Here is a 21,384-nt window from a genome sequence, read left to right on the forward strand (position 1 = left end):
TGGACGGGTACGGTGACCCAGGATATCTTCCTGGCAGAGGATCCCCATGTATGGAGGCAATGGACAGGGGGTACCTCGATGGGAATTTTCAGGTGATGCGCCAGGTTGTCCCACTGGAAGTTCCCACCAGCTCCTGAGTCGACTAGGCTTAATGTTGGAGAGGAGCGGATGCCGCAAGAAATTCTGGCAGGAAGAGAGAGCTGAAGGGCCTGATTGGCAGTGCCTAGGGTCAGGGCCCTTGCTGGCTCTAGGCCGGGTAGTTTCCCTGACAGACTGGGCATTTGGTCAGACGATGCCCCGCAGCTCTGCAATACAGACAGAGCCCCAACTGTCTTCTGCGAAGGCATTCTTCGGGGGATAATTTGCCATGACACAACTGCATGGATTCTTTGGAAGTTTGGGGGCTTGAAGCTCCCGACAGGGACCCCCCCCCCCCTCCGGTGGGGGCCGAAAGAGATGCTTTGGAAGGAGGGCAACGAGAAGGTCGCAGCTCCTGGCTGCACTCTTGGGCCCGACAATCAATATGACCGGCTAAGTCGATCAGCCCCTCCAAGGAGTCAGCCAACTCGCAGGCTGCGAGTTCATCCTTCAGTGGGGCAGACAGCCCATCCAGGAAAATGGGACGGAGGCAATCCTCCTGCCAACCCAGCTTGTAGGCCAGCATACGGATTTCTATAACATATTCACTGAGGGGCCGTTGGCCCTGACAAAGATGCAGGAGGTCATAGCTGGCATTCATGACCCTCCCCAGGTCATCGAAAGTTTTTCAGAATTCGGCGATGAAACAAGGCAGATCCTGGAGAAGTGTGTCGGAGCGCTCCCAGAGCGGGGAAGCCCAGGACAGGGCCCTTCCCTCAAGTCATGAGAAGATGAAAGTAGTCTTTGGCATGGCATCTGGGAAGGCAGCGGCTAGAAGCGTGAAGTGCATGTAGCATTTGTTAATGAAACCTCCGCACTGCTTAGGGTTGCAACTGAAACGAGGCGGAGCTTGGAATGAAAGGGATGACCTTGGAGGTGATGACTGCGCCAGTGGGCTTGGAGCCGACGCTGGTGCAGCAGGAACGTGACCAGAGTCGAGGTGGGTGTTGAGCCGCTCAGTGGAAGCCGCCAAAGCCTCAAGGTACTGCTGTTGTTACTGGATCTTGAGTGCCAGGTCCGGGATGGCCTGTAAGACAGATGCCTCAAGAAGATCCATGGCCTTGACAACCTGTTGCAATTGTGGACCCTTGTCCCGAGATGGTGTTGGTGCCACTTGGGGAAACCCCCACAGGTCCCCACCATCGGGTGGCAAGGCCGGATGGGAAGCAGAGGCTAGTAGGAGCTTCACCACTACCAGCCCACGTTCCCCACAGGTTGACCCTTGGGTACCAGGGCTGGCTGTCTTAGGTGGACGTCTGCATGGATGTTCCCAGGAAGTTGGCAAGAGAGCACAGTGGCAACCAAGAGAGAGAGAGGCCCGAGGCCGAAGCCAAAGCGAAATCAGATCCAGTCCAGTGGACAAAGCAGGTGGCGGAGGGTGTGGACAGGCCTGGTCCAGGGGGTCTGAGGCAGGCCGCAGAATGTGTGGTCAGGTCTGGTCCAGAGGTCAGAGGCAGGCGGCAGGATGCAAGGTCAGGTCCGGTCCAGAGGTCAGAGCCAGGCGGCAGGATGCATGGTCAGGTCCGGTCCAGAGGTCAAAGGCAGGCGGCAGGATGCATGGTCAGAGGTCAGAGCCAGGTGGCAGGATGCGTGGTTAGATCCTGTCCAGAGGTCAAAGGCAGGCAGCAGGATGCATGGTCAGGTGTGGTCCAGAGGTCAGGCAGGTGGAGGTCCGTCCGAGGAAGCAAGGAACAAGTGGGAAGAATGAGGAGGTCCAGAGTGGATGCAGGAGCCAGATACAGTTGCAAGGTCAGGAACACAGGAACTGGAACAGCAACTCTGGAACTCGAGCAAACAAGAGCAAGGAGATCCATTGCCAAGCAAGCTCTGACTGTCAGAGCTTGCCTTATATACTCAAGCCTGGAAATGTCATCACTAGGGGCTGCGGCCCCTTTAGATCTCAGACACCTAGGAGCAGGGGCCGAGCATGATGGCTGTGATGGTGTGGGTGGCATGGCGTCATTCCCTCACCGCGGCTGGGAGGCAGCCCGTGCGGAGGTTGAAGCAGCGGCATCCCTCTGCTGCGGAGGGGAGAGCAAGGAGCAGTCCTGGGCCGAGCCGGGGACCTGGCAGGCGGCAGGGCCATGGCAGTGGCTGCCAGGTGTGGCTGAGGAGAGCAGGGCCGCAGCCCAGGCCCAGTGCTGGGAGGTAAGAGCAGGCTTCTTGAGACCGGGAATTGTAACAAATATATTCGTATATACAGTGGTCCTTTGACTTATGAACTCAATTGGTTCCAGAGGGCTGGTTGTAACTCAAGTTGGTTGTAAGTCAAGACTATTTTTTCCATAGGAAATAATGGAAATACCCATAATGCGTTCCAAACCTCCCAAAAGCACCCTTACCTAACCATTTCTATAATAAAAAATGGTTGTATAATGTCTCTCTCTCTCTCGTGAATAGCAATGTTATGACCATCAGTCGAAGATGGCTGCGACCACTCTTACTCACTTCATGTGCTGCCACCCTCTCTTCCTTGGGTGAAGCTGTGGCTAACCGCTTCCGAAGCACGTTGCCCTGTCCTGGGACCTCACATGGCAGCAGGGATGTCGCCGACCGCTATGTCTCCTCCGAGCCTTCCTAGGTGCTCGCGCATGCTCATGGCCCTTCTTCAAGGACGCTAGGGCGTGAACCTCAGGGGCATCTCCTCCTGTGACATCAGTAGCCCTGGACTCTTAAGCACCACCGAGGCCTAGCTCTAATTGACTTGGCAATGAGTTCCCTCATTGTTGATCCCTCCTCAGACCTTGGTTCCCTCTATCCTGCACTTCCTGGTGTGAGACACTCTTCGACTACCCGCTCTTCAGGGGCTCATTCCTGAGCCCCTGAGGTGTACCCCGCTCTGCAGGCCATTGCCTCTTACTTCCTCAGTGACTGCCGTGTCCCCACTCCTCGGGGCAGCACCTTGTGTACTTCAGTGACTGTGCCGTGCTTCTCCGCTCCTCGGAGCAGCGCCCTGTGTACTTCAGTGACTGTGCCATGCTCCCCACTCCTTGGGGTGGCGATCTGCTTCAACGTCAGAGACTGTGCTCATGCTTCCCCCACTCCTTGGGGTAGTGTTCCGTGCACTGCTAGAGACCCCTGGATCTTCCCCACTTCCCAGGTAAGCCTACATCATTCCTTCCATGCTGACTCACCACGTGGCTCTACCCCTTGGGGTTGTTCCCTCGGCACTCCTTCATACCTTGCCTTGCATACCCCACTCCTCAGGGCCTGCTCAGCTCTTCATCACTGGGAGTTCCTACTCTGGTATTTGTACCCACAACCCAGTCTCTTGCTTTCTCTATACTCCTTGGGCTGTGTCATCTGCTGCTGCAGACATCGCCTCCAGACAGTGAGGCCCAGTGGTGCTCCTCCCCGTGGGTGGTACCAACTCTCACCTCTGGCCAAGGGCCCACTAACTCATGAATCCTAACTGATTGCCAAGTCCATGGACCTGGCAGAGGTCTCGGCTCTCCAGGCCATCCCTGGCCTGGCACAACGAATTACCGAACAACAAAAATTCTTGGAAACTCTGGCAGTTGCCATAGATAACCTGAGTGCTCGGTTGGACTCCGCCTTGACATCTACCAGACCAATTCCCACTACCTCTATGCCGGTCCACCAGCCTACCGTGCCCTTGACGGCACCCCCATGTTTCTCGGGAGACCCTCTTATGTGCAGGGGTTTCCTGAATCAGTGTAATATGCAATTTTGCCTACAACCAGCGTACTTCCCAGATGTGATCACCAAGACGATTTATATCCTGTCCCTTCTGGATGGTAAGGCCCTGGCCTGGGCATCACCCCTTTGGGAGTGAGCTGACCCAGTTCTTTGTGACTTGCCAGGCTTCCTTGCCTTATTTCGCTCCATCTTTGATGACACAGGTCAAAGAACCATATTCAGGTCTTCCTTTCTACATCTCCAACAAGGCTCCAGGTCTCTGACCGACTATGTCATTGAGTTCAGGACCCTTTCGCGTGAACTTCACTGGAATTCATCTGAACTTCACTGGAATTCGGATTGCCTACGTACTATCTTCCTCGAAGTCCTCAGCCTCTGGATCAAAAATGAGCTGGTGGCCCGGGAACTGCCGGAATCCTTGGACTCCCTGATATCACCGGTCGCATAGACCGCCACCTTCAAGAACGTTCACAAGAGGCGAGAGTGTCCAGGAGGATTACACTGAACTCACCCCAAATTCGATGTACGCACTCTCCTAAGTCCAACAGCGCTCTGAGTAAAGAATTGGAAGAGCCAATGCAGATGGGTCAAACTAGGCTTTCCATGAAAGAAAAACGCCATTGCCAGCAATCAGGTCTCTGCTTGTATTGTGGCCAACCTGGACATGCCATAGCTTCATGCCCAGTCTGTCCGGGAAACTCCCAGGTGTAGGTTCTGCCAGAGGACTACTCCTAGGCCTGACTTCACCCTCTCTTCCATTAACCGTGCCAGTCTCCATTAAACTGGACAATCAGGAATTTCTCACACTGGCTTTGGTGGACTCTGGGGCCGAAGGAAAACTTTTTCTGAAACAACTTGTTGAACATCTCCGAATTCCCACCATCTGCTCCCCAGTGCCCTTACTTCTCTCCTCCATTTACGGAAAACCTCTACCAGGCGAGGTCACTCACTCCACAGCTCCTAACGAGCTCCGTACTGGGTCTGTTCATGTGGAGACCATTTCATTCCTTGTCCTAGGAATTATTAGGAAGGGAATGTTTAATTAAACGCAAAATGTCATAATGCCTCTGTATCACTCCATGGTGAGACTGCACCTTGAATACTGTGTACAATTCTGGTCGCTGCATCTCAAAAAAGATATAGTTGGGATGGAGAAGGTACAGAGAAGGGCAACCAAAATGATAAAGGGGATGGAACAGCTCCCCTGTGAAGAAAGGCTGAAGAGATTAGGGCTGTTCAGCTTGGAGAAGAGACAGCTGAGGGGGGGATATGATAGAGGTCTTTAAGATCATCAGAGGTCTTGAACGAGTAGATGTTAATCGGTTATTTACACTTTCGGATAATAGAAGGACTAGGGGGCATTCCATGAAGTAAGCAAGTAGCACATTTAAGACTAATCGGACAAAATTCTTTTTCACTCAATGCACAATTAAGCTCTGAAATTTGTTGCCAGAGGATGTGGTTAGTGCAATTAGTGTAGCTGGGTTCAAAAAAGGTTTGGATAAGTTCTTGGAGGAGAAGTCCTTTAACTGCTATTAAATTAACTGTGCAATAAATTTGCTGCCTAATACGGAACCTCCTCAGGGTAGGACTTAACCATTGTCCTTGACCGAAACGCAAGCCATGTCAAAATGTATTCATGAGAACTTGGCCAAGGGCTTCATCTGGCCCTGCAAATCTCCCACTGGAGCGGGCTTTTTCTTCGTGGGAAAGAAAGACGTCTCACTCTGGCTGTGCATCAACTACCATGGCTTAAATGAGATTTCAGAACTCTTCGACAAACGCTCTTGGAGATGGTGGTCGATTCAGCCTGTCAAGTCTATAAGGTCCTCAAGAGAGGAAGGGAGCTCCCTTGCAGCCATCTCATTCTTCAGCTGTGAGGAGAGTCCATCCAGGTAGATAGCTCATAGGCAGTCTTCCTGCCAGGCAAGCTCAGTGGCCAAAATCCGAAACTCGATGGTAAAGTCAAAGAGACTTCTTTGACCTTGACAGAGATGTAGTAGGCTGGTGCTTGTTACGGCATGCTGCCCGGGATCATCGAAGGTTCGTCAAAACACAGCCACAAACTGAGACAGTTCCTTTAACAAGGAATCCAAGCGTTCCCACAGGGGGGAAGCCCAAGCCAGTGCCTTCCCTTCAAGACAGGATAAGATGAAAGTGACTTTAGTCAATTCGTCCTGGAAGATGGAGGGCTGCAGAGCGAATTGCATATAGCATTGGTTAATGAACCCTCTGCAGAATCTGGAGTCACCATTGAAGCGCGGGGGCGCTGGTAGGGCCAACAAGGCTCGAGGCATCGATGGAGATGGAGGAGATGGAGCCGGGATAGAAGCTGGATTATTAGTGATGGCATCAAGCGGGCATGAAGACAATCCATGGAGGAGGCCAATGCTTCAAGAAACTGGTGCTGTTCTAGTACCTTGGATGCCAGACCTGGGATAGTCTGGAGGTCACGCGGCTCCACCGAGTCCATGGCCTTTGCAACCTGATACCTCGGAGGTGGACCCTTGGGCCAAGGTGGGGTTGACGCAACCCATAGGTAAGGACCTATGGGTCCCCACCATCGGCAGGTGAAGTGGGCTGATAGGCAGAGGCCGCTGGAGCTTCACCTATACCAGCCCTCATTCCCCGTGGGTTGAGCCTTTGGGTGCCGGGGCCGGCAGGACTTAGATGGGCAACGAGATAGAATAGCAAGAGAGATTGGTTCAGCCCAGAGACAGCAGGCGAGAGATGATGTAGTCCTACTCTGGACTGGGTAAGGTTCTGGAAACTCGGGTGCCAATGAAACAAAGGCAGATTGAGGGCGCTCGAGCAAAGGTAGGCCAAAGCCTGATAAGTCCACATCCAGGGAGTAGGCTGAAGAGGTGTCTAATGGTAGGCTTAAGTCAGGGCCAGCGGCAATCCAATGGCTGTGGCAAGCGATGCTGAGATCTGATCACAGAGATAGTCAATAGCTTAGTCAATCAAAGCTGAGGTCTAATCACGGAGATAGTCAGGGGTGTAGTCAATCGAAGCTGAGGTCTGATTATGGAGAAGTCAATAGCATAGTCGGACAAAGTGAAGCTCAGGGTCTGGAGATAGGCTGTAGCGTAGTCAGGCGAAGCAGAGGTCTGGGTCTGGAGATAGGCTGTAGCGTAGTCAGGCAAAGCAAAGTCAAAGTCTGTGTAATCAATCCGAAGCATAGGCAGGGCAAGAACAAGGAAACAGGAACCAGTAACAACGAGGATCAGGAACGTAGAGTAGAGACAAATCTCTTAACAGCAACTAGTACTTGACCAGCGAGGAGACCTGTTGCAAAGGCAACGCTATGGAGCGGGACCTGAGCTTAAATACTATGAAGAGGTTGATGTCATCATCCAGGGTTCCCGCCGCGGTCCCTACATAAGGATTAGCGATGGGCGTGGCACGGGTAGTGGAGTCTTTCCACGGGCCATGCAGAGAGGCCCGACGAGCAGTGGTATCAAGACCTGGAACACTGGGGACTGTGGCAGAGCCGGAGGCACCAGAGGAGACCCGAGGTCAGAGCTGGCGGCCCACCACCGCTAGCGAGGAGGAACCAGAGGCTGGAGTCCTTGTAGAAAGATGAGGGGGCCGTGCCGCGGACGGCACAAGTAACAGCTGAGCCCTATATACAATTCTTTCTACCTGAGCTAGCCCTGCTGAAGTACCCCGACCGCAACAGACCATAGGTCCTGTAAACCTGTTGTCTTTAAAAGACATCTTATGTATAACACCAAGTAATCTAGAAATAGTAAATTATGCTCTATTAATAATGGGTTTTTTTTGGCAATTTAGAAAAGTTATCTCAGTAAAATTATTTCTTACATATGAATGTAGGATTATTATTACTAAAAATCAAATGTTAATCTCATATCTGATGGAAGCAGCATGCCTGGTAGTCATATGAAAGATGCGTGTATTTGAAGCTACTGTGATGAGAAGACAGTGTCCTCATCTCACTTCTTATATGTATTTTATTTTGATTTATATTTGTCTTTCAGCCACCTCAAAACAGATTACATTCAGGTACTACAGTTATTTCCCTCTCCCCAGAAGGCTTGCAATATGAGTGTGAACCTGAGGCAGTCACAGGTAAAGTGACTTGCCCAAGGTCACAGTTCTTGCCCAGAAAAGAAGGTAGAATGAAGACAGACACCCTTAAAAGAAATATAGTTCATGAAAAGAGACAGAGGGAAAAATAGCTGAGTCCTTGGGCAACATTTTTTCCATGAGTATTAGCAAAGTAGGAAGTGATTTACCTGACCAGAAATCAGGAGGCTAGGGGAGGGGAAAGGAAGTTCCCAGGTGTTACATGATGAGTCCAACAGTCACACAGAGTTAGAAAAGAGCTGGCTGGAGGGCAGAAGCACAGCAGGGAACTAGAGCAAAGCTGGCCAAACAGGTATGAAAACTGGGCTACCAATTATTCCTACCCTGGAATGGAATATATTGAGGTATTTCTAAGATACTAAAGGAGAGAAGTATTCATTGTAGGGTAACTATGTTTAGGCATCAGGTTGGCAGCAATTATGTCTGATGTGGCTGCGGAGGGACCATTAGAAAATACTGTAAGAACAGGACTCTGGCAGTATGACAATAGAGAACATTACAACTCTTACTCTATCAGGCCTAGAACTGAACAATGAACTTTTAACAAGCTTTCTCTAGATAAAACTCACAAGCATCCACTCTCTACTCAGTAGAGTTTCTTTGGGGGGAAAACCTTGCACTTTCTTTTGCTGTGCTTAGAACTGAGCAGTGAAATTTAACATGGGTTCTAGCTAACTGGATTGCCAGGAGAACACCCTTGTTTTTTAGACTTTAGTAAATAAAGCCTGTATTTACCTTAGTGTGTTTGAAATTGATCAGTGAATTTTGACAGGGTTATTTCTCTTCTTGGTAATGCACTGGAGGAAGCAATGCAAGCCAGTTGTGCTACATGGGATCGTATTTATCTGAAAGAGGAGAACAACCAGCATCTGCACCCAGAGAGGATCGGTATAGGACATCGGGACACTGAAGAATCAATTATATCTCCTGAGGAAGTGGTTCATTAAAAGACTAAGATTCAAGAAAAAAAAATGGATACTTCCTTACTCTCTGCCTTCTTATGTTTTACCAGATTGTACAACTCCAAGTAATATATAATGAACTTAAACTACCTGTGGGAAAATTAGTTTGCAATAATTTCAAGGAAGCTAGCAACCTCTTAAGTTGCTTTCGTTTTTCATCACTTCTTGCATCTGAAGTAAAGCAGCAGTATGACCAATTCAATATTTTTTAAATAAGTTAATCAGTTGTTATATCCAGGAGTGGAATAATGGTTAAAGAAGAGAAACCTGGATTCAAATCCTGCTTTCTCCCACTAAAAGTCCCTATCATTTTGGGGAAGTCACACCCTTTGTTACATGTAAACCGATCTGATATGAAATTTTTTCATGAAGGTCGGTATAGAAAGTGTTAAATTAAAAAAAAATTAAATAAAAAAAGTCATTTTATGTCCTGTTTTTGTCTCTACAATCTCAAATGGTAGAGGAAGAAACAAAAACAGTATCTGTTTTCAAGAAACCATGGGATAAATACAAGGGATCTCTCTAAGAAAGTGATGGGAATTATAAAGCTAAATTAATTGGGCAGATGAGCAGACTAGATGGGCCATATGGTCTTTTTTCTGCTGCTATGTTTCTATGTTTTACTTACAGGGACATTCATCAAATCACAATGGGCCATAATCATGTGCATTAGGGCATTACCGCATCGCGATGTCAATATTCAAATTAGTGAAAGGGGAGGAGTTTGGACGTTTATAGCGCTTCCAGCAATAATGGATCACACATTATCACCCACAGTAGCACTGGAAATAGTTGCAGCTTTTTCATTGGCGCTATGGGGGCGATAGTGTGTAGGGCAAAAATGCACCACCGCGATGTGGCCGGCTGCTCACTATCGCCCCCACCCCCTCCCCTTTTCCGGCCGTGGCTCATAATTCCGCTATATTTATAGAGGAATGATGAATCCAGGGATTAAATTGTTAACTCTTTGTAACAGGGATGTATCATACCTAAAAAAATAAAGTTGTAAACTACCTTGAGCTAAAATGAGAAAGATGGTCTAGAAATATAATTATTATATCATTATCGTAAGATATTGTCTTATTCATATTGAAGTCTTATTGCAAAATATAAAATGGTTTTAAAAAGTCTTTCCTTAGTCTTTCCCCTTTTTATAGATATAACTATAGCTGTACACCATCATCTGGGACATCAGGGTTCATTTCCCAGGAGGCTTTGGAGACAGTGTTCACAGTTCCTGGAGGAGTATAATTCTAGTCATTGTGCATCATCGTCATCATCTATAGATGCACTACTGGTCAAGAAGACCTCTACCAAAGATTTCACTCATGATACTATAATCATAATAATAAGTGAGGCAGGTTCAATAAACTCAGAAAGAAAGAAGCTTCTGGGCCAAAAAACTATAGCTAAAAAAAGTGGAGGTTTGGACTAGCCTGGTGGCTTAGTGGCAGTGCTGTGCACTGATTCAGTCCCCGAGTTGGGCTTTCACCTCCTTGAGTTGGCTGGGGAGATGGTTGTTATAGAGGCAGCATTCACAACCCCTGGAAGTTATGGTCATTGCTGAATGGTGACATCTAAGTTCCAAAAAGATTCCTGGTGCATGGCCTCTGGCCCAGGACCATCACTGCAATGATCAGATTAGGTACATTGAGGATGGGGAGGGGGATATTAAAATAATGGAAAGATATTCCTGTGTACTTGCAAATGAAGGCTTGTAGCACCAGGATCCCAGTCATGATTCTGATTGAGCTAGAGAACCAAAGGAGCAGAAAGAAACAGCTTGATAAAAAAAAACTTTAAAATCTGGATTGCTACTGTGTTGATTATTACCAGAAATTTGCATAAATACCACCTTAATTCATCCAACATATCATATAAATAATTCATATACAACTAAAGTATAACCTAAGAACATTGTTTAAAAAGTTTAAAATGCAGGTAAATATAATACAAATTTTATAACTTTAATTTTAAAGATGCAAAAAACTATAAATTAATAAAAGAACTTTGAATAAAACAGAAATATGACCTAGTTATGTGATAAATAAGGTAGTAAATACAAAAATTAACATTTTTTATTCTGGGTAAAATATTAAAGAGTTCATTTTCAAAAAATGGGCTTTACTTGCATAAATGGACTTTACGCTCGTAAATGGGCTTTTGAAAATTCCTTTTACACCTTTGCCTCCTTCAAAATTTCACTGAATTTTCAAAAGGTTTTTCACACGTAAATGTGCTTTTGAAAATTAGTACAATATATGCAACTTTTTATGTGCGTAAATCATTTTGAAAAATACCCCCATACAATTAATTATTTTATTGTGTTTTGACAGTACTTCTGTTTTTATTTTTTATGAATGTTTTTATGTACACCATCTTGAACCATGGATAAGTGTGGGTGATAATTTATTTAAATAAAAATAATATAATAATAATAACGATGATTTTAACTATATTTGCAATTTGAGTTACAACAATTTCACTCGCACATTCAAGACAAAGTAGGTATCTAAATATCTCCATCCAATTCTCAGTTTTTTTTAGGGGGGGGGGAGTTTTACTAAATAGTAACTACTATAATTTTTTCTTTGATTATTGTAAAATAGGTTAAGGAGGTCATTTTCAAAAGCGATCACACGGCGGAGACTTCGCTGGCGGCAAAAGGTAAGTGTAGCACCCCTGTCTGTCGTACCCGCGGACAGGGCCTTACCTCCACTGCCCCTTGTGGCTTGGAGCCGCTGCTGCCTTCATGGCTGGAGCCACTGACGATCAGGCCTCATGCAGTCTGGAAACCGCCGCTTTTATTTCGGGCCTGCCTGTCCCCGGAGGCCGCCCTCGAGGTTCTTGGCGGCTGGGTGCCGCCTCCGGCCCTGCCCTCTGACCTAGCAGGGACGCCACAGACGTCGCCTGCCTCTGGGCCCTCCTCCTATGTGGCTAGAATGCCGCCAACACGGCCTGCTTCTTCTTGCTCTGCAGAGCCGCTCTCCAGGGTTCCTCCAACTTCCCTACGAGGAAAGACTAAAGAGGTTAGGACTTTTCAGCTTGGAGAAGAGACGACTGAGGGGGGATATGATAGAGGTGTTTAAAATCATGAGAGGTCTAGAACGGGTAGATATGAATCGGTTATTTACTCTTTCGGATAGTAGAAAGACTAGGGGGCACTCCATGAAGATAGCATGGGGCACATTTAAAACTAATCGGAGAAAGTTCTTTTTACTCAACGCACAATTAAACTCTGGAATTTGTTACCAGAGGATGTAGTCAGTGCAGTTAGTATAGCTGTGTTTAAAAAAGGATTGGATAAGTTCTTGGAGGAGAAGTCCATTACCTGCTATTAAGTTCACTGTGGGGTAGATTTTTAAAAACGGCGCATTCGCGTACTTTTGTTCGCGCTCCAGGCGCAAACAAAAGTACGCTGGATTTTAGTAGATACGCGCGTAGATGCTAAAATCCAGGATCGGCGCGCGCAAGGCTGCCGATTTTGGGCAGCCGGCGCGCGCCAAGCCGCGCAGCCTGCCTCCGTTCCCTCCGAGGCCGCTCCGAAATCGGAGCGGCCTCGGAGGGAACTCTCTTTCGCCCTCCCCTCACCTTCCCCTCTCTTCCTCTACCTAACCCACCCCCCGGCCCTATCTAAACCCCCCCCCCACCTTTGTCCGCGGATTTATGCCTCCTGGAGGGAGAAGTAAATCCGTGTGCGCCGGCGGGCCGCTGGCGCGCCGAGACGCAACCCGGGGGCAGTTCCGGAGGGCGCGGTCACACCCCTGGACCGCCCCGGGCCGAAACCACGCCCCCGGGCCCGCCCCCAAAACGCCGCGTCAATCGGCCCCGCCCCCAACACGCCCCCAGCACGCCCCCCAACAAAAAAACCCCGGGACTTACGCGAGTCCCGGGGCTCTGCGCGCGCCAGCAGGCCTATGGAAAATAGGCGCACTGGCGCTCAAGGCCCTGCTCGCGTAAATCCGGGCGGATTTACGCGAGCAGGGCTTTTAAAATCCGCCCCTTAGAGAATAGCCACTGACATTAGCAATGGTAACATGGAATAGACTTAGTTTTTGGGTACTTGCCAGGTTCTTATGGCCTGGATTGGCCACTGTTGGAAACAGGATGCTGGGCTTGATGGACCCTTGGTCTGACCCAGTATGGCATTTTCTTATGTTCTTATGCCTCTGGCTTTCCTTAGGCGCACAGCCGCGCCTCTCTCCTCGTTTTAAAGGGCTAGGAACAGGAAGTGGCTGCAGCCCCACCGACCTTCAGTCTCCGCATGCTTCCTGGATCAGCCCTATTTAAGGGCCTTGCTCCATTCCTCCAGCGTCTTCGCATCTATCCAGATGCTCCTGAAGAGTTCTCTTCAGCCTGATACCTGTTCCAAGTCCTGAGGTCCGTGATTTCAGATCCTGATATCTGCTTTATGTCCTGATGTTCGTGACTCTGAATCCTGATGTCTGTCCCATGTCTTGAGGTCCGTTTTATGTCCTGATGTCTGTGACTCCAAATCTTGATGTCTGTTCCATGTCCTAATGTCTATGCTCCGTGAGTCTATTGCAAGTTGTCTGTGAGTCCATTCCAAGATGTCCATGGATCAATTCCAAGATGTCCGTGAGTCCATTCCAGAGAGGCATCCATGACACCATTCCGGAGAGGCGTCCGTGACTCTATTCCAGAGAGGCGTCCATGACTCTATTCCAGAGAGACGTCCGTGACTCTATTCCAGAGAGATGTCTGTGACTCTATTCCAGAGAGATTTCCGTTACTCCATTCCAGTTATGTTCCAAGTCGCCTTCATGTTCCAAGTCTCCTTTGATGTTCCAAGTCTCCTTGTTGTTCCAAGTTCATCATGTATCTGGTCCTAATGCTCCAGGTTCTGTAAGACCTGTGCCTCCGGAGATTCCCTGTTTTTAGTCCAACCTCGGACTAAAGATCCATGGTTTTATCTTGTCTTCCCGACTCCGGAGGATCCGAGGGGGTCGCTGCAACCCTGCACTAAGAGACTTCCTGAGCCTGTCCCAATCTCCTCGTGGTCCACGACCAGCCATTCGATTGTATAGGGTGTGACGGAGACAGTGTGGTCCATGATCAGCCCCATGTGCTGTGTAGGGCGCCTGAGGATCTTGCTCAACCCTCCTTGTTTCCTGTCCTCGTCTCTTCAGTTCCAAGTCTTCATCTCCTCATCTCCAAGTCTCCACGTCTCCATGTCTACGTCCAAGTCTCCATGTCTACATCCAGTCTTCCAAGCTCCATCCAGCACTGCTCCTGTGCTGCCCATTCCTGCACACACACCTCACCTCGGGTGTGAGTGTCCCAACCTGAGCCGCCCCGTGGCCCAAGGGCTCTGCTCTCCTATGAGCGAAGTGATGCGTACTGAGTCCACACAATCGGCTCCCAAAGGCTGCACTCGCAACAGAATGCAAAGACCTAAGCTCGGTGTGATGTCCTGGGCTCAGAGTTGGACATTTTTGTTTTTGACCATCTAGAAATCTGGCTCAAATTTTTTTTTAATTTCCCTGGATGTTTCCAAGTTCCTATCTCCTCTCTTTAGTCCCTGAACTTTCTATGGATTGCCTTGTTGTTAAATATGCTGTTTTCCATTAAAAAAAGGTTTTGCTCTCTTGCCTTCTTCAGTACACCCGGGTTCTACCATGCAAGAGACTTGCATCTACATCTTTAAGTTACTTCAGTTTCCGTGTTCTTCCAGATCGGCAGTAGAGGTTTGGACAGTCCAACGACCTGCAGGATGTGCTTGCATTTTGATCCTCTACTAGCCAGCTCAAGTCCCACAGTTTCCAATGACTTGCAGGAGGTACCTGCAACCCAATTCTCCATTAGTCAGTTCCAGTACCACAGTTTTCTTTGACCAGCAGTCAACCAACAGAAGGTGTCTACATTAATCCAAGACCTTCCCTACTCTTCCATAGAGAAGTAATATCCTCCCTGGGTTCCAAAGACCTGCAGGAGGCACCTGTGCCCAGGTTCTTCTCTCACTACTATTTGATCCAATCTCCTTCAGTTTCTGGGACTGAACCTTAAGTGTCTTCTAGCATCCAGGTTCTGGGTCTAACGACCAGCAGGAGGCTCCTGCACCCCAGACCTGGCTTTGTCCTCTAACGTCACTACTGAGGACCCCTCGAGCCTAGAAATCCATAGGTACAATTGAGGTGGAGAGGCTCTAGCCTGTTCTATCATTCACTTTACCTTCAAAAGGACTTTTCCATCCTACTTGATGCTTGAAATTCTTGCTACCATCTAGTATTACTCATAGCACTACGTTGATCCAGTGAACCTGTAGATACTCCAGCCATCCTTGACTTAGCCTATTGCCAAGGTTTCCAAGATGCCCTTTCTGTTCTGGAAATTATTCTCTAAAGAAGAAGCAGTCCAGGATGTCTTCATCCGTTCCTAGTATGTCAACCTGGTTCCAGATTCTGTACCATCACCTCAGTCAATATCTAGACACTTTCTCCTACTACTAGGTTCAATTAGTACTGAACGGGACTTCCACTGATACTTCGGGGCCCCCTATTCCATTGGGGTCTTGTCTCCTTCTGAACTGTACCAATGATATGTCAATGACAAGCTATTTCTTATCATTTCAGCTCTCCAGCTTGGGAAGTATGTTGAATCCTTGAGTTTCCTATCACACCAATTGCCTTCCTCCCCTAGATAGCAAGAAGAGCTGAAGAGAGGGCCTTTGAGAGGAAGGTACTCTTGCTCCCCTACCCGCGGTATCCGTGGACAGGGCCTTACCTCTGCTGCCCTCGCTGGTCGGAGCCACTGCTGCCTTCGCAGCTGGAGCTGCTGACGATCAGGCCTCATGTGGCCTGGAAACCACCGCTGCTATTTCGGGCCTGCCTGCCCCCAGATGCCGCTTCCCTCGCAGGCAGGAGGCCACCCTTGAGGTTCTTGGCAGCTGGGTGCCACCTCCGGCCCTACCCTCTGACCTGGCAGGGACACCGTAGACATCACCTGCCTCTGGACCCTCCTCCTATGCGGCTAGAACGCCACCGAAATGGCCTGCTTCCTACTGCTCTGCAGGGCCGTTCTCCAGGGTCCTGCAGCCTGCCTCTGGCCTTCCTTAGGCATGCAGCCATGTCTCTCTCCTCTTTTTAAAGGGCTAGCAACAGGAAGTGGCTGCAGCCACACCGATATTGTCTCCGCCAGCTTTCTGGATCAGCCCTATTTAAGAGCCTCGCTCCATTCCTCCAGCGTCTTTGCATCTATCCAGATGCTCCTGAAGAGTTCTCTTCAGCCTGATAGCTGTTCCAAGCCCTGAGGTCCGTGATTCCAGATCCTGATGTCTGCTCCATGTCCTGATTTCGTGACTGAATCCTGATGTCTGTCCCATGTCTTGAGGTCCGTTCCATGTCCTGATGTCCGTGACTCCGAATCCTGATGTCTGTCCCATGTCCTGATGTCTATGCTCCGTGAATCCATTCCAAGATGTCCATGGGTCCATTCCTGAGAGATGTCCGTGACTCTATTACCGAGAGATGTCTGTGACTCCATTAGAGAGATGTCCATGACCCAATTCCAGAGAGACGTCCGTGACTCCATTCCGGAGAGACTTCCGCGACTCCATTCCGGAGAGACTTCCGCGACTCCATTCCGGAGAGACGTCCGCGACTCCATTCCGGAGAGACGTCCGCGACTCCATTCCGGAGAGACGTCCGCGACTCCATTCCAGTTATGTTCCAAGTCTACTTGATGTTCCAAGTTTCCTTTGATGTTCCAAGCCTCCTTGTTGTCCCAAGTTCCATCATGTACCTGGTCCTAATGCTCCAGGTTCTGTAGAACCCATGCCTCCGGATATTCCCTGTTTTTATTCCAAGTTGCCAAGCTCCAAGGTTATATCTTGTCTTCCCAAGTCATGACTCCGGAGCATCCGAGGGGTCGCTGCAACCCTGTGCTAAGAGGCTTCCTGAGCCTGTCCCAATCTCCTCGTGGTCCGCGACCAGCCATATGGCTGTGTAGGGCGTGATGGAGACAGTGTGGTCCGCGACCAGCCCCACGTGCTGTGTAGGGCACCTGAGGGTCTTGCTCATCCTTCCTTGTTTCCTTTCCTCGTCTCCTCAGTTCCAAGTCTTTCTCTCCTCGTCTCTTTACTTCCAAGTCCTCGTATCCTCAATTCCAAGTCTCCATGTCTACATCCAAGTCTACACGTCTACATCAAAGTCTCCAAGTCTACATCCAAGTCTCCACGTCTATGTCCAGTCTTCCAAGCTCCGTCCAGCACTGCTCCTGTGCCACCCATTCCTGCACACACACCTCACCACGGGTGCAACTCAAGTCCCGACCTGAGCCACCCTGTGGCCCAAGGGTTCCGCTCCCCTATGAGCCAAGTGACGCACGGTGAGCCTACACCATCAGCTCCCGAAGGCTGTGCTCGCAACAGAAAGAACCCTTATCGCCGCCAGTTCGTGCCAAATAACTACACCTTTTATGGTGTAGTTATTCAGTGTGAAAGCCAGCAGCCAGTGCACTGCAGTGGTGTGATGGCTGCTGGCTTTTGCAGGCCCGCCCCCCGCTTCGCCCCCCTGCCCCGCATTACCTCCGGATTCTCTAAGGTCTGTGACCTTAGAGAATTCAGGCCTAAATGATTTAACTCTCAAAATTTCATAGCTGTTACAAAAATAAAAGTTGCACTTAATGTCCAATATAATTGACACATTTTAAAAATAAACCATCAAATGCCACCCACCAATCTCGTCTCTTATTTGCTATCAAAAAAGATATTTCACCCTGATTTTTCAGTAGATATTTTGTCTTCATTCCAAGCTTTATTTTGTTTACACATGTTCTACAAGATAAAACTTCGGCATTCATAATTTTTATTTATCCTGTGTTATGTCTAATCGATGATGTGCTTGAAACAGTAGCACTTTCCTGCTGAAAGACAAAGGGCATACTGCACAACTCCCACATGGGTAATTCCAACTTATTCATTAACTTTAATGTCTATAAAAGAAGTAAAGAGTACATTTGTGTATAAGGTGAGACACACAGAAGGACTTCGTGTCTGATTCACCACAGAAGCACTGGGGTATGATACCACTTTACAAAACAATAATTTGATTTTTCACTGTGAGCTTGCTACTTTGATTCCATATCCCATTTATTTTTAGCTAATTTTCAAAGAGAAACTACCCTGGTAGTTTATCACTGAAAAATGGCTAAAGGTACGCATTTAAATTACATGCATATACAAGAAAATTCAATTATACTTGAGTACTTTTCTCCCCAACTCCAAATCTTTCCTACTTTAGCAGCTGCTAAATAAAGCCCCATTTTGAAACTACACAGCAACATTCAGCTGTTCTATCCAGGGCAATTTGCAAAGCGAAGTTAAGTGCCTAGATCCCTTTGAAAATTATTTTCCCTATAAATGATGCAGCATAAGACAACAAACTATGGAAGCCATTCACACAAAATATGTTTGGCCTCCAGCAGATGAATAGCAGCAGGTATTTGGATTTTGTCATATATCAACTCTCAAAAAGCAAATATTCAGGTTTTCCAGTGGCTTTCAAAATGTTCTGTGTTCCAGATTTAGTGAATAGATGACTGTTTCCTTTCAAATAACATACCATAAAAAGGCAGCTTGGCAGATCTGAATGACTACAATCTAAACTAGCACATTGGTTGTAGTATAATTAATATTTTCGGATTTACTTTAGGCTCAAACATAAAGTCCTATTACCATATTGGCAAATATGGAGCTGATGAAATAGGAACATACTAAAATCATGACTTGTTAAGCTTATGTTTGTAAAGCCCAATTTTATAACAGTGCATATAGGATTAAAGTCTGCATGTGGAAAGTACGACTGCCAGACTTATGAACACAAATTTATATGTTTTGTAGAGAAGGTGTAAATATGTGCACATACATTTATATGCATACACCCAAAAATCCAATGTCTTAAAGAAATTATTTCCCTGTCACAATTCCTTCCCCTGGAAAGCCTCTTTCTTGTGTGCATAAAAATATGCACATAAGTGAATTGCATATGTACTTTAATGCACACAAGCCCCCAGGCAATTTTCAAAAGCCCATTTATATGCATAAAGCCAGGTTTTATGCACATGAATGTTCAGCGACAGCTCCAGAAATAACAAGGATGGGGCCCCTGCCCAGTTCAACAAATAACTTTGTGCCAGGTACTCCCCATTGACTTCTCCCCCTCTCCCCATCTCTCTCATCTACAATAGCTGAGGCAGTCGCCAATCACCTCCCCCTTTCTGCCAGTGCCAGAGGCATTTAAAATTAACCTGTTTTTTTTGTAACTGCTCTCTTCATGCTTTGTTTTCCCGTTACATGTAAACCGGCATGATATCTCTGATGATGGTCGGTCAAGAAAAAGCACAAATTAATTAATTAATTAATTAATGCCGCTTCTACTGCATAAATCAGGGAATTTTAAAAGGGGCATGCGCTGATGCTATTTCCTGTTTTACCAGTTCATCCCTAGTTCACCCAGTTAAAAGATAGGCCCTCCAAACCTCCTTAGTTTAATAGCATTCACTCCCTCCAATTATACCCGACCCTTAAAACCCCACAAATATGCTTATTTTTCTTTATTTTTTAACTTGCATGTCATCCATAGCAGAAGTAAATGAACGCAGCAGGGGACCTCGGCTAATGCTGACTCAGGTATTTACACGCCCATCTCAGGCTCACACCCTGAAATGCCCAGCAATGTTTTTTAAAACTTTCAAGATGTGTGCACTGTGGGAGATATACACATATCTCACTGGATTTTAAAATCCACTCAGCGTGTGCAAGCCCACTTTATTCGCACAATCCCTAATTAATTAAATTTCAACTTATAACATTACCCTCCTTGTTTTAAGTAGTTACTAATAGGGATGTGAATCGGGTGATCGATTGTCTTAACGATCGATTTTGGCTGGGGGGAGGAGGGAAATCTGATCGTCATGGTTTTTGTTTTTTTTAAATCGTTAAAAATCGTAAATCGGGGGAGGGCGGGAAAACCGGCACCCTAAAACCCACCCCGACCCTTTAAAATAAATCCCCCACCCTCCCGAAGCCCCCCAAAATGTTTTAAATTACCTGGGGTCCAGTGGGGGGGGGTCCCGGCGCGATCTCCCGCTCTCGGGTCACGGCTGCATTAAAAGAAATGGCGCCGGTGGCCCTTTGCCCTTACCATATGCCAGGGCAAAGGTAGCGCCGGCACCATTTTGGTTCCTGTCACCCGACGTCACGAGTGCAGGAGATCGCTCCCGGTCCCCCGCTGGACCCCCAGGGACTTTTGGCCAGCTTGGCGGGGGCCTCCTGACCCCCACAAGACTTGCCAAAAGTCCAGCGGGGGTCTGGGAGTGACCTCCTGCACGCGGGCCGTATTGCCAATATTCAAAATGGCGCCGGCGCTACTTTTGCCCTCACAGTGAGGGAGGGTGGGGGATTTACGATTTTTTGATGATAAATCGGGGGAATTGTTATTGTATCGCGGCTCTAACAATTTTTGACGATTTAAAATATATCTGATGATTGTTTTAAATCGTCAAAAAACGATTCACATCCCTAGTTACTAATCCCACTCCCAGATTATGAAATTGACAATCACTTTTAAGTAAAATATTCCACTCTGGCATTTTTGAGCTACCAACCCAGAAAAGTTATATTTTAGCATTCCTGAGTTTATGTTTATTCAAGGTCATCAAGTCCAAATCTTAAGTTGCATAGTCATTAAGACTGCTTATAGCTTTCAAGTATAAGCAACTGAATATCATCTGCATATATGTGATACTTCAGGTAATAACTGCTAATAGGGTCTCTCAAAGCATTCACATACAGGATATGTCAAATAACACAGGAGTAAATGATGAGAGCTGTAGCATTCCACATTTAAATTAACTGCTAAAGGTTATTAATTAGTTTTCTGTATGGCATTTAACCTCACATAAAAAGAAAAGCATATGGGGATCTGCTAAATTTTTGTAAAGAGGTCCACACTCCCAAAAAGGCTGGGGAAATGACAATTGTTCCCCAACATTTATTGTCTGAAATCTGTCTGTGATAGAACTGATTGACGCCACTTCATGACCTTCCCTTTAAAGCTCATATCAAAGAATCTCTCCAGCAAAATCAAATGGTTCATCATGTCAAAGGCCAAGGAGAGATTAAAGAAGATCAAAAGGGCAGAATCCTTATATAAGAGAAGGTAGACATATCCACCAGAGCAACCAAAATAGTCTCCATATATAACCTGCCCTAAATCCCTATTGACATATTTCTAAACCTGATGTCTTTTTCAGAAAATTCTGTAGTGAAAATTTGGATAAGCCAAAGACAGTGGGTATAAAAGTATCAGCCAACCTTACACTTGCTTTCCCACAGGTACAATGTACATACAGAGAATTCAAAATGAAATCCCCATGCATATCTTCCTTTCTTTACCTTAACCTCATCCATGGTTCTGTCCCTTTCAGCTGCTTTGAGAGAGGGGGCAATTGTCAAGCTGGGTTTTGAGAATAGTTTCCTCTCCCCCCCCCCCCT

Source organism: Rhinatrema bivittatum, chromosome 6, assembly GCF_901001135.1.
Source record: "Rhinatrema bivittatum chromosome 6, aRhiBiv1.1, whole genome shotgun sequence".
Classification (NCBI taxonomy): domain Eukaryota; kingdom Metazoa; phylum Chordata; class Amphibia; order Gymnophiona; family Rhinatrematidae; genus Rhinatrema; species Rhinatrema bivittatum.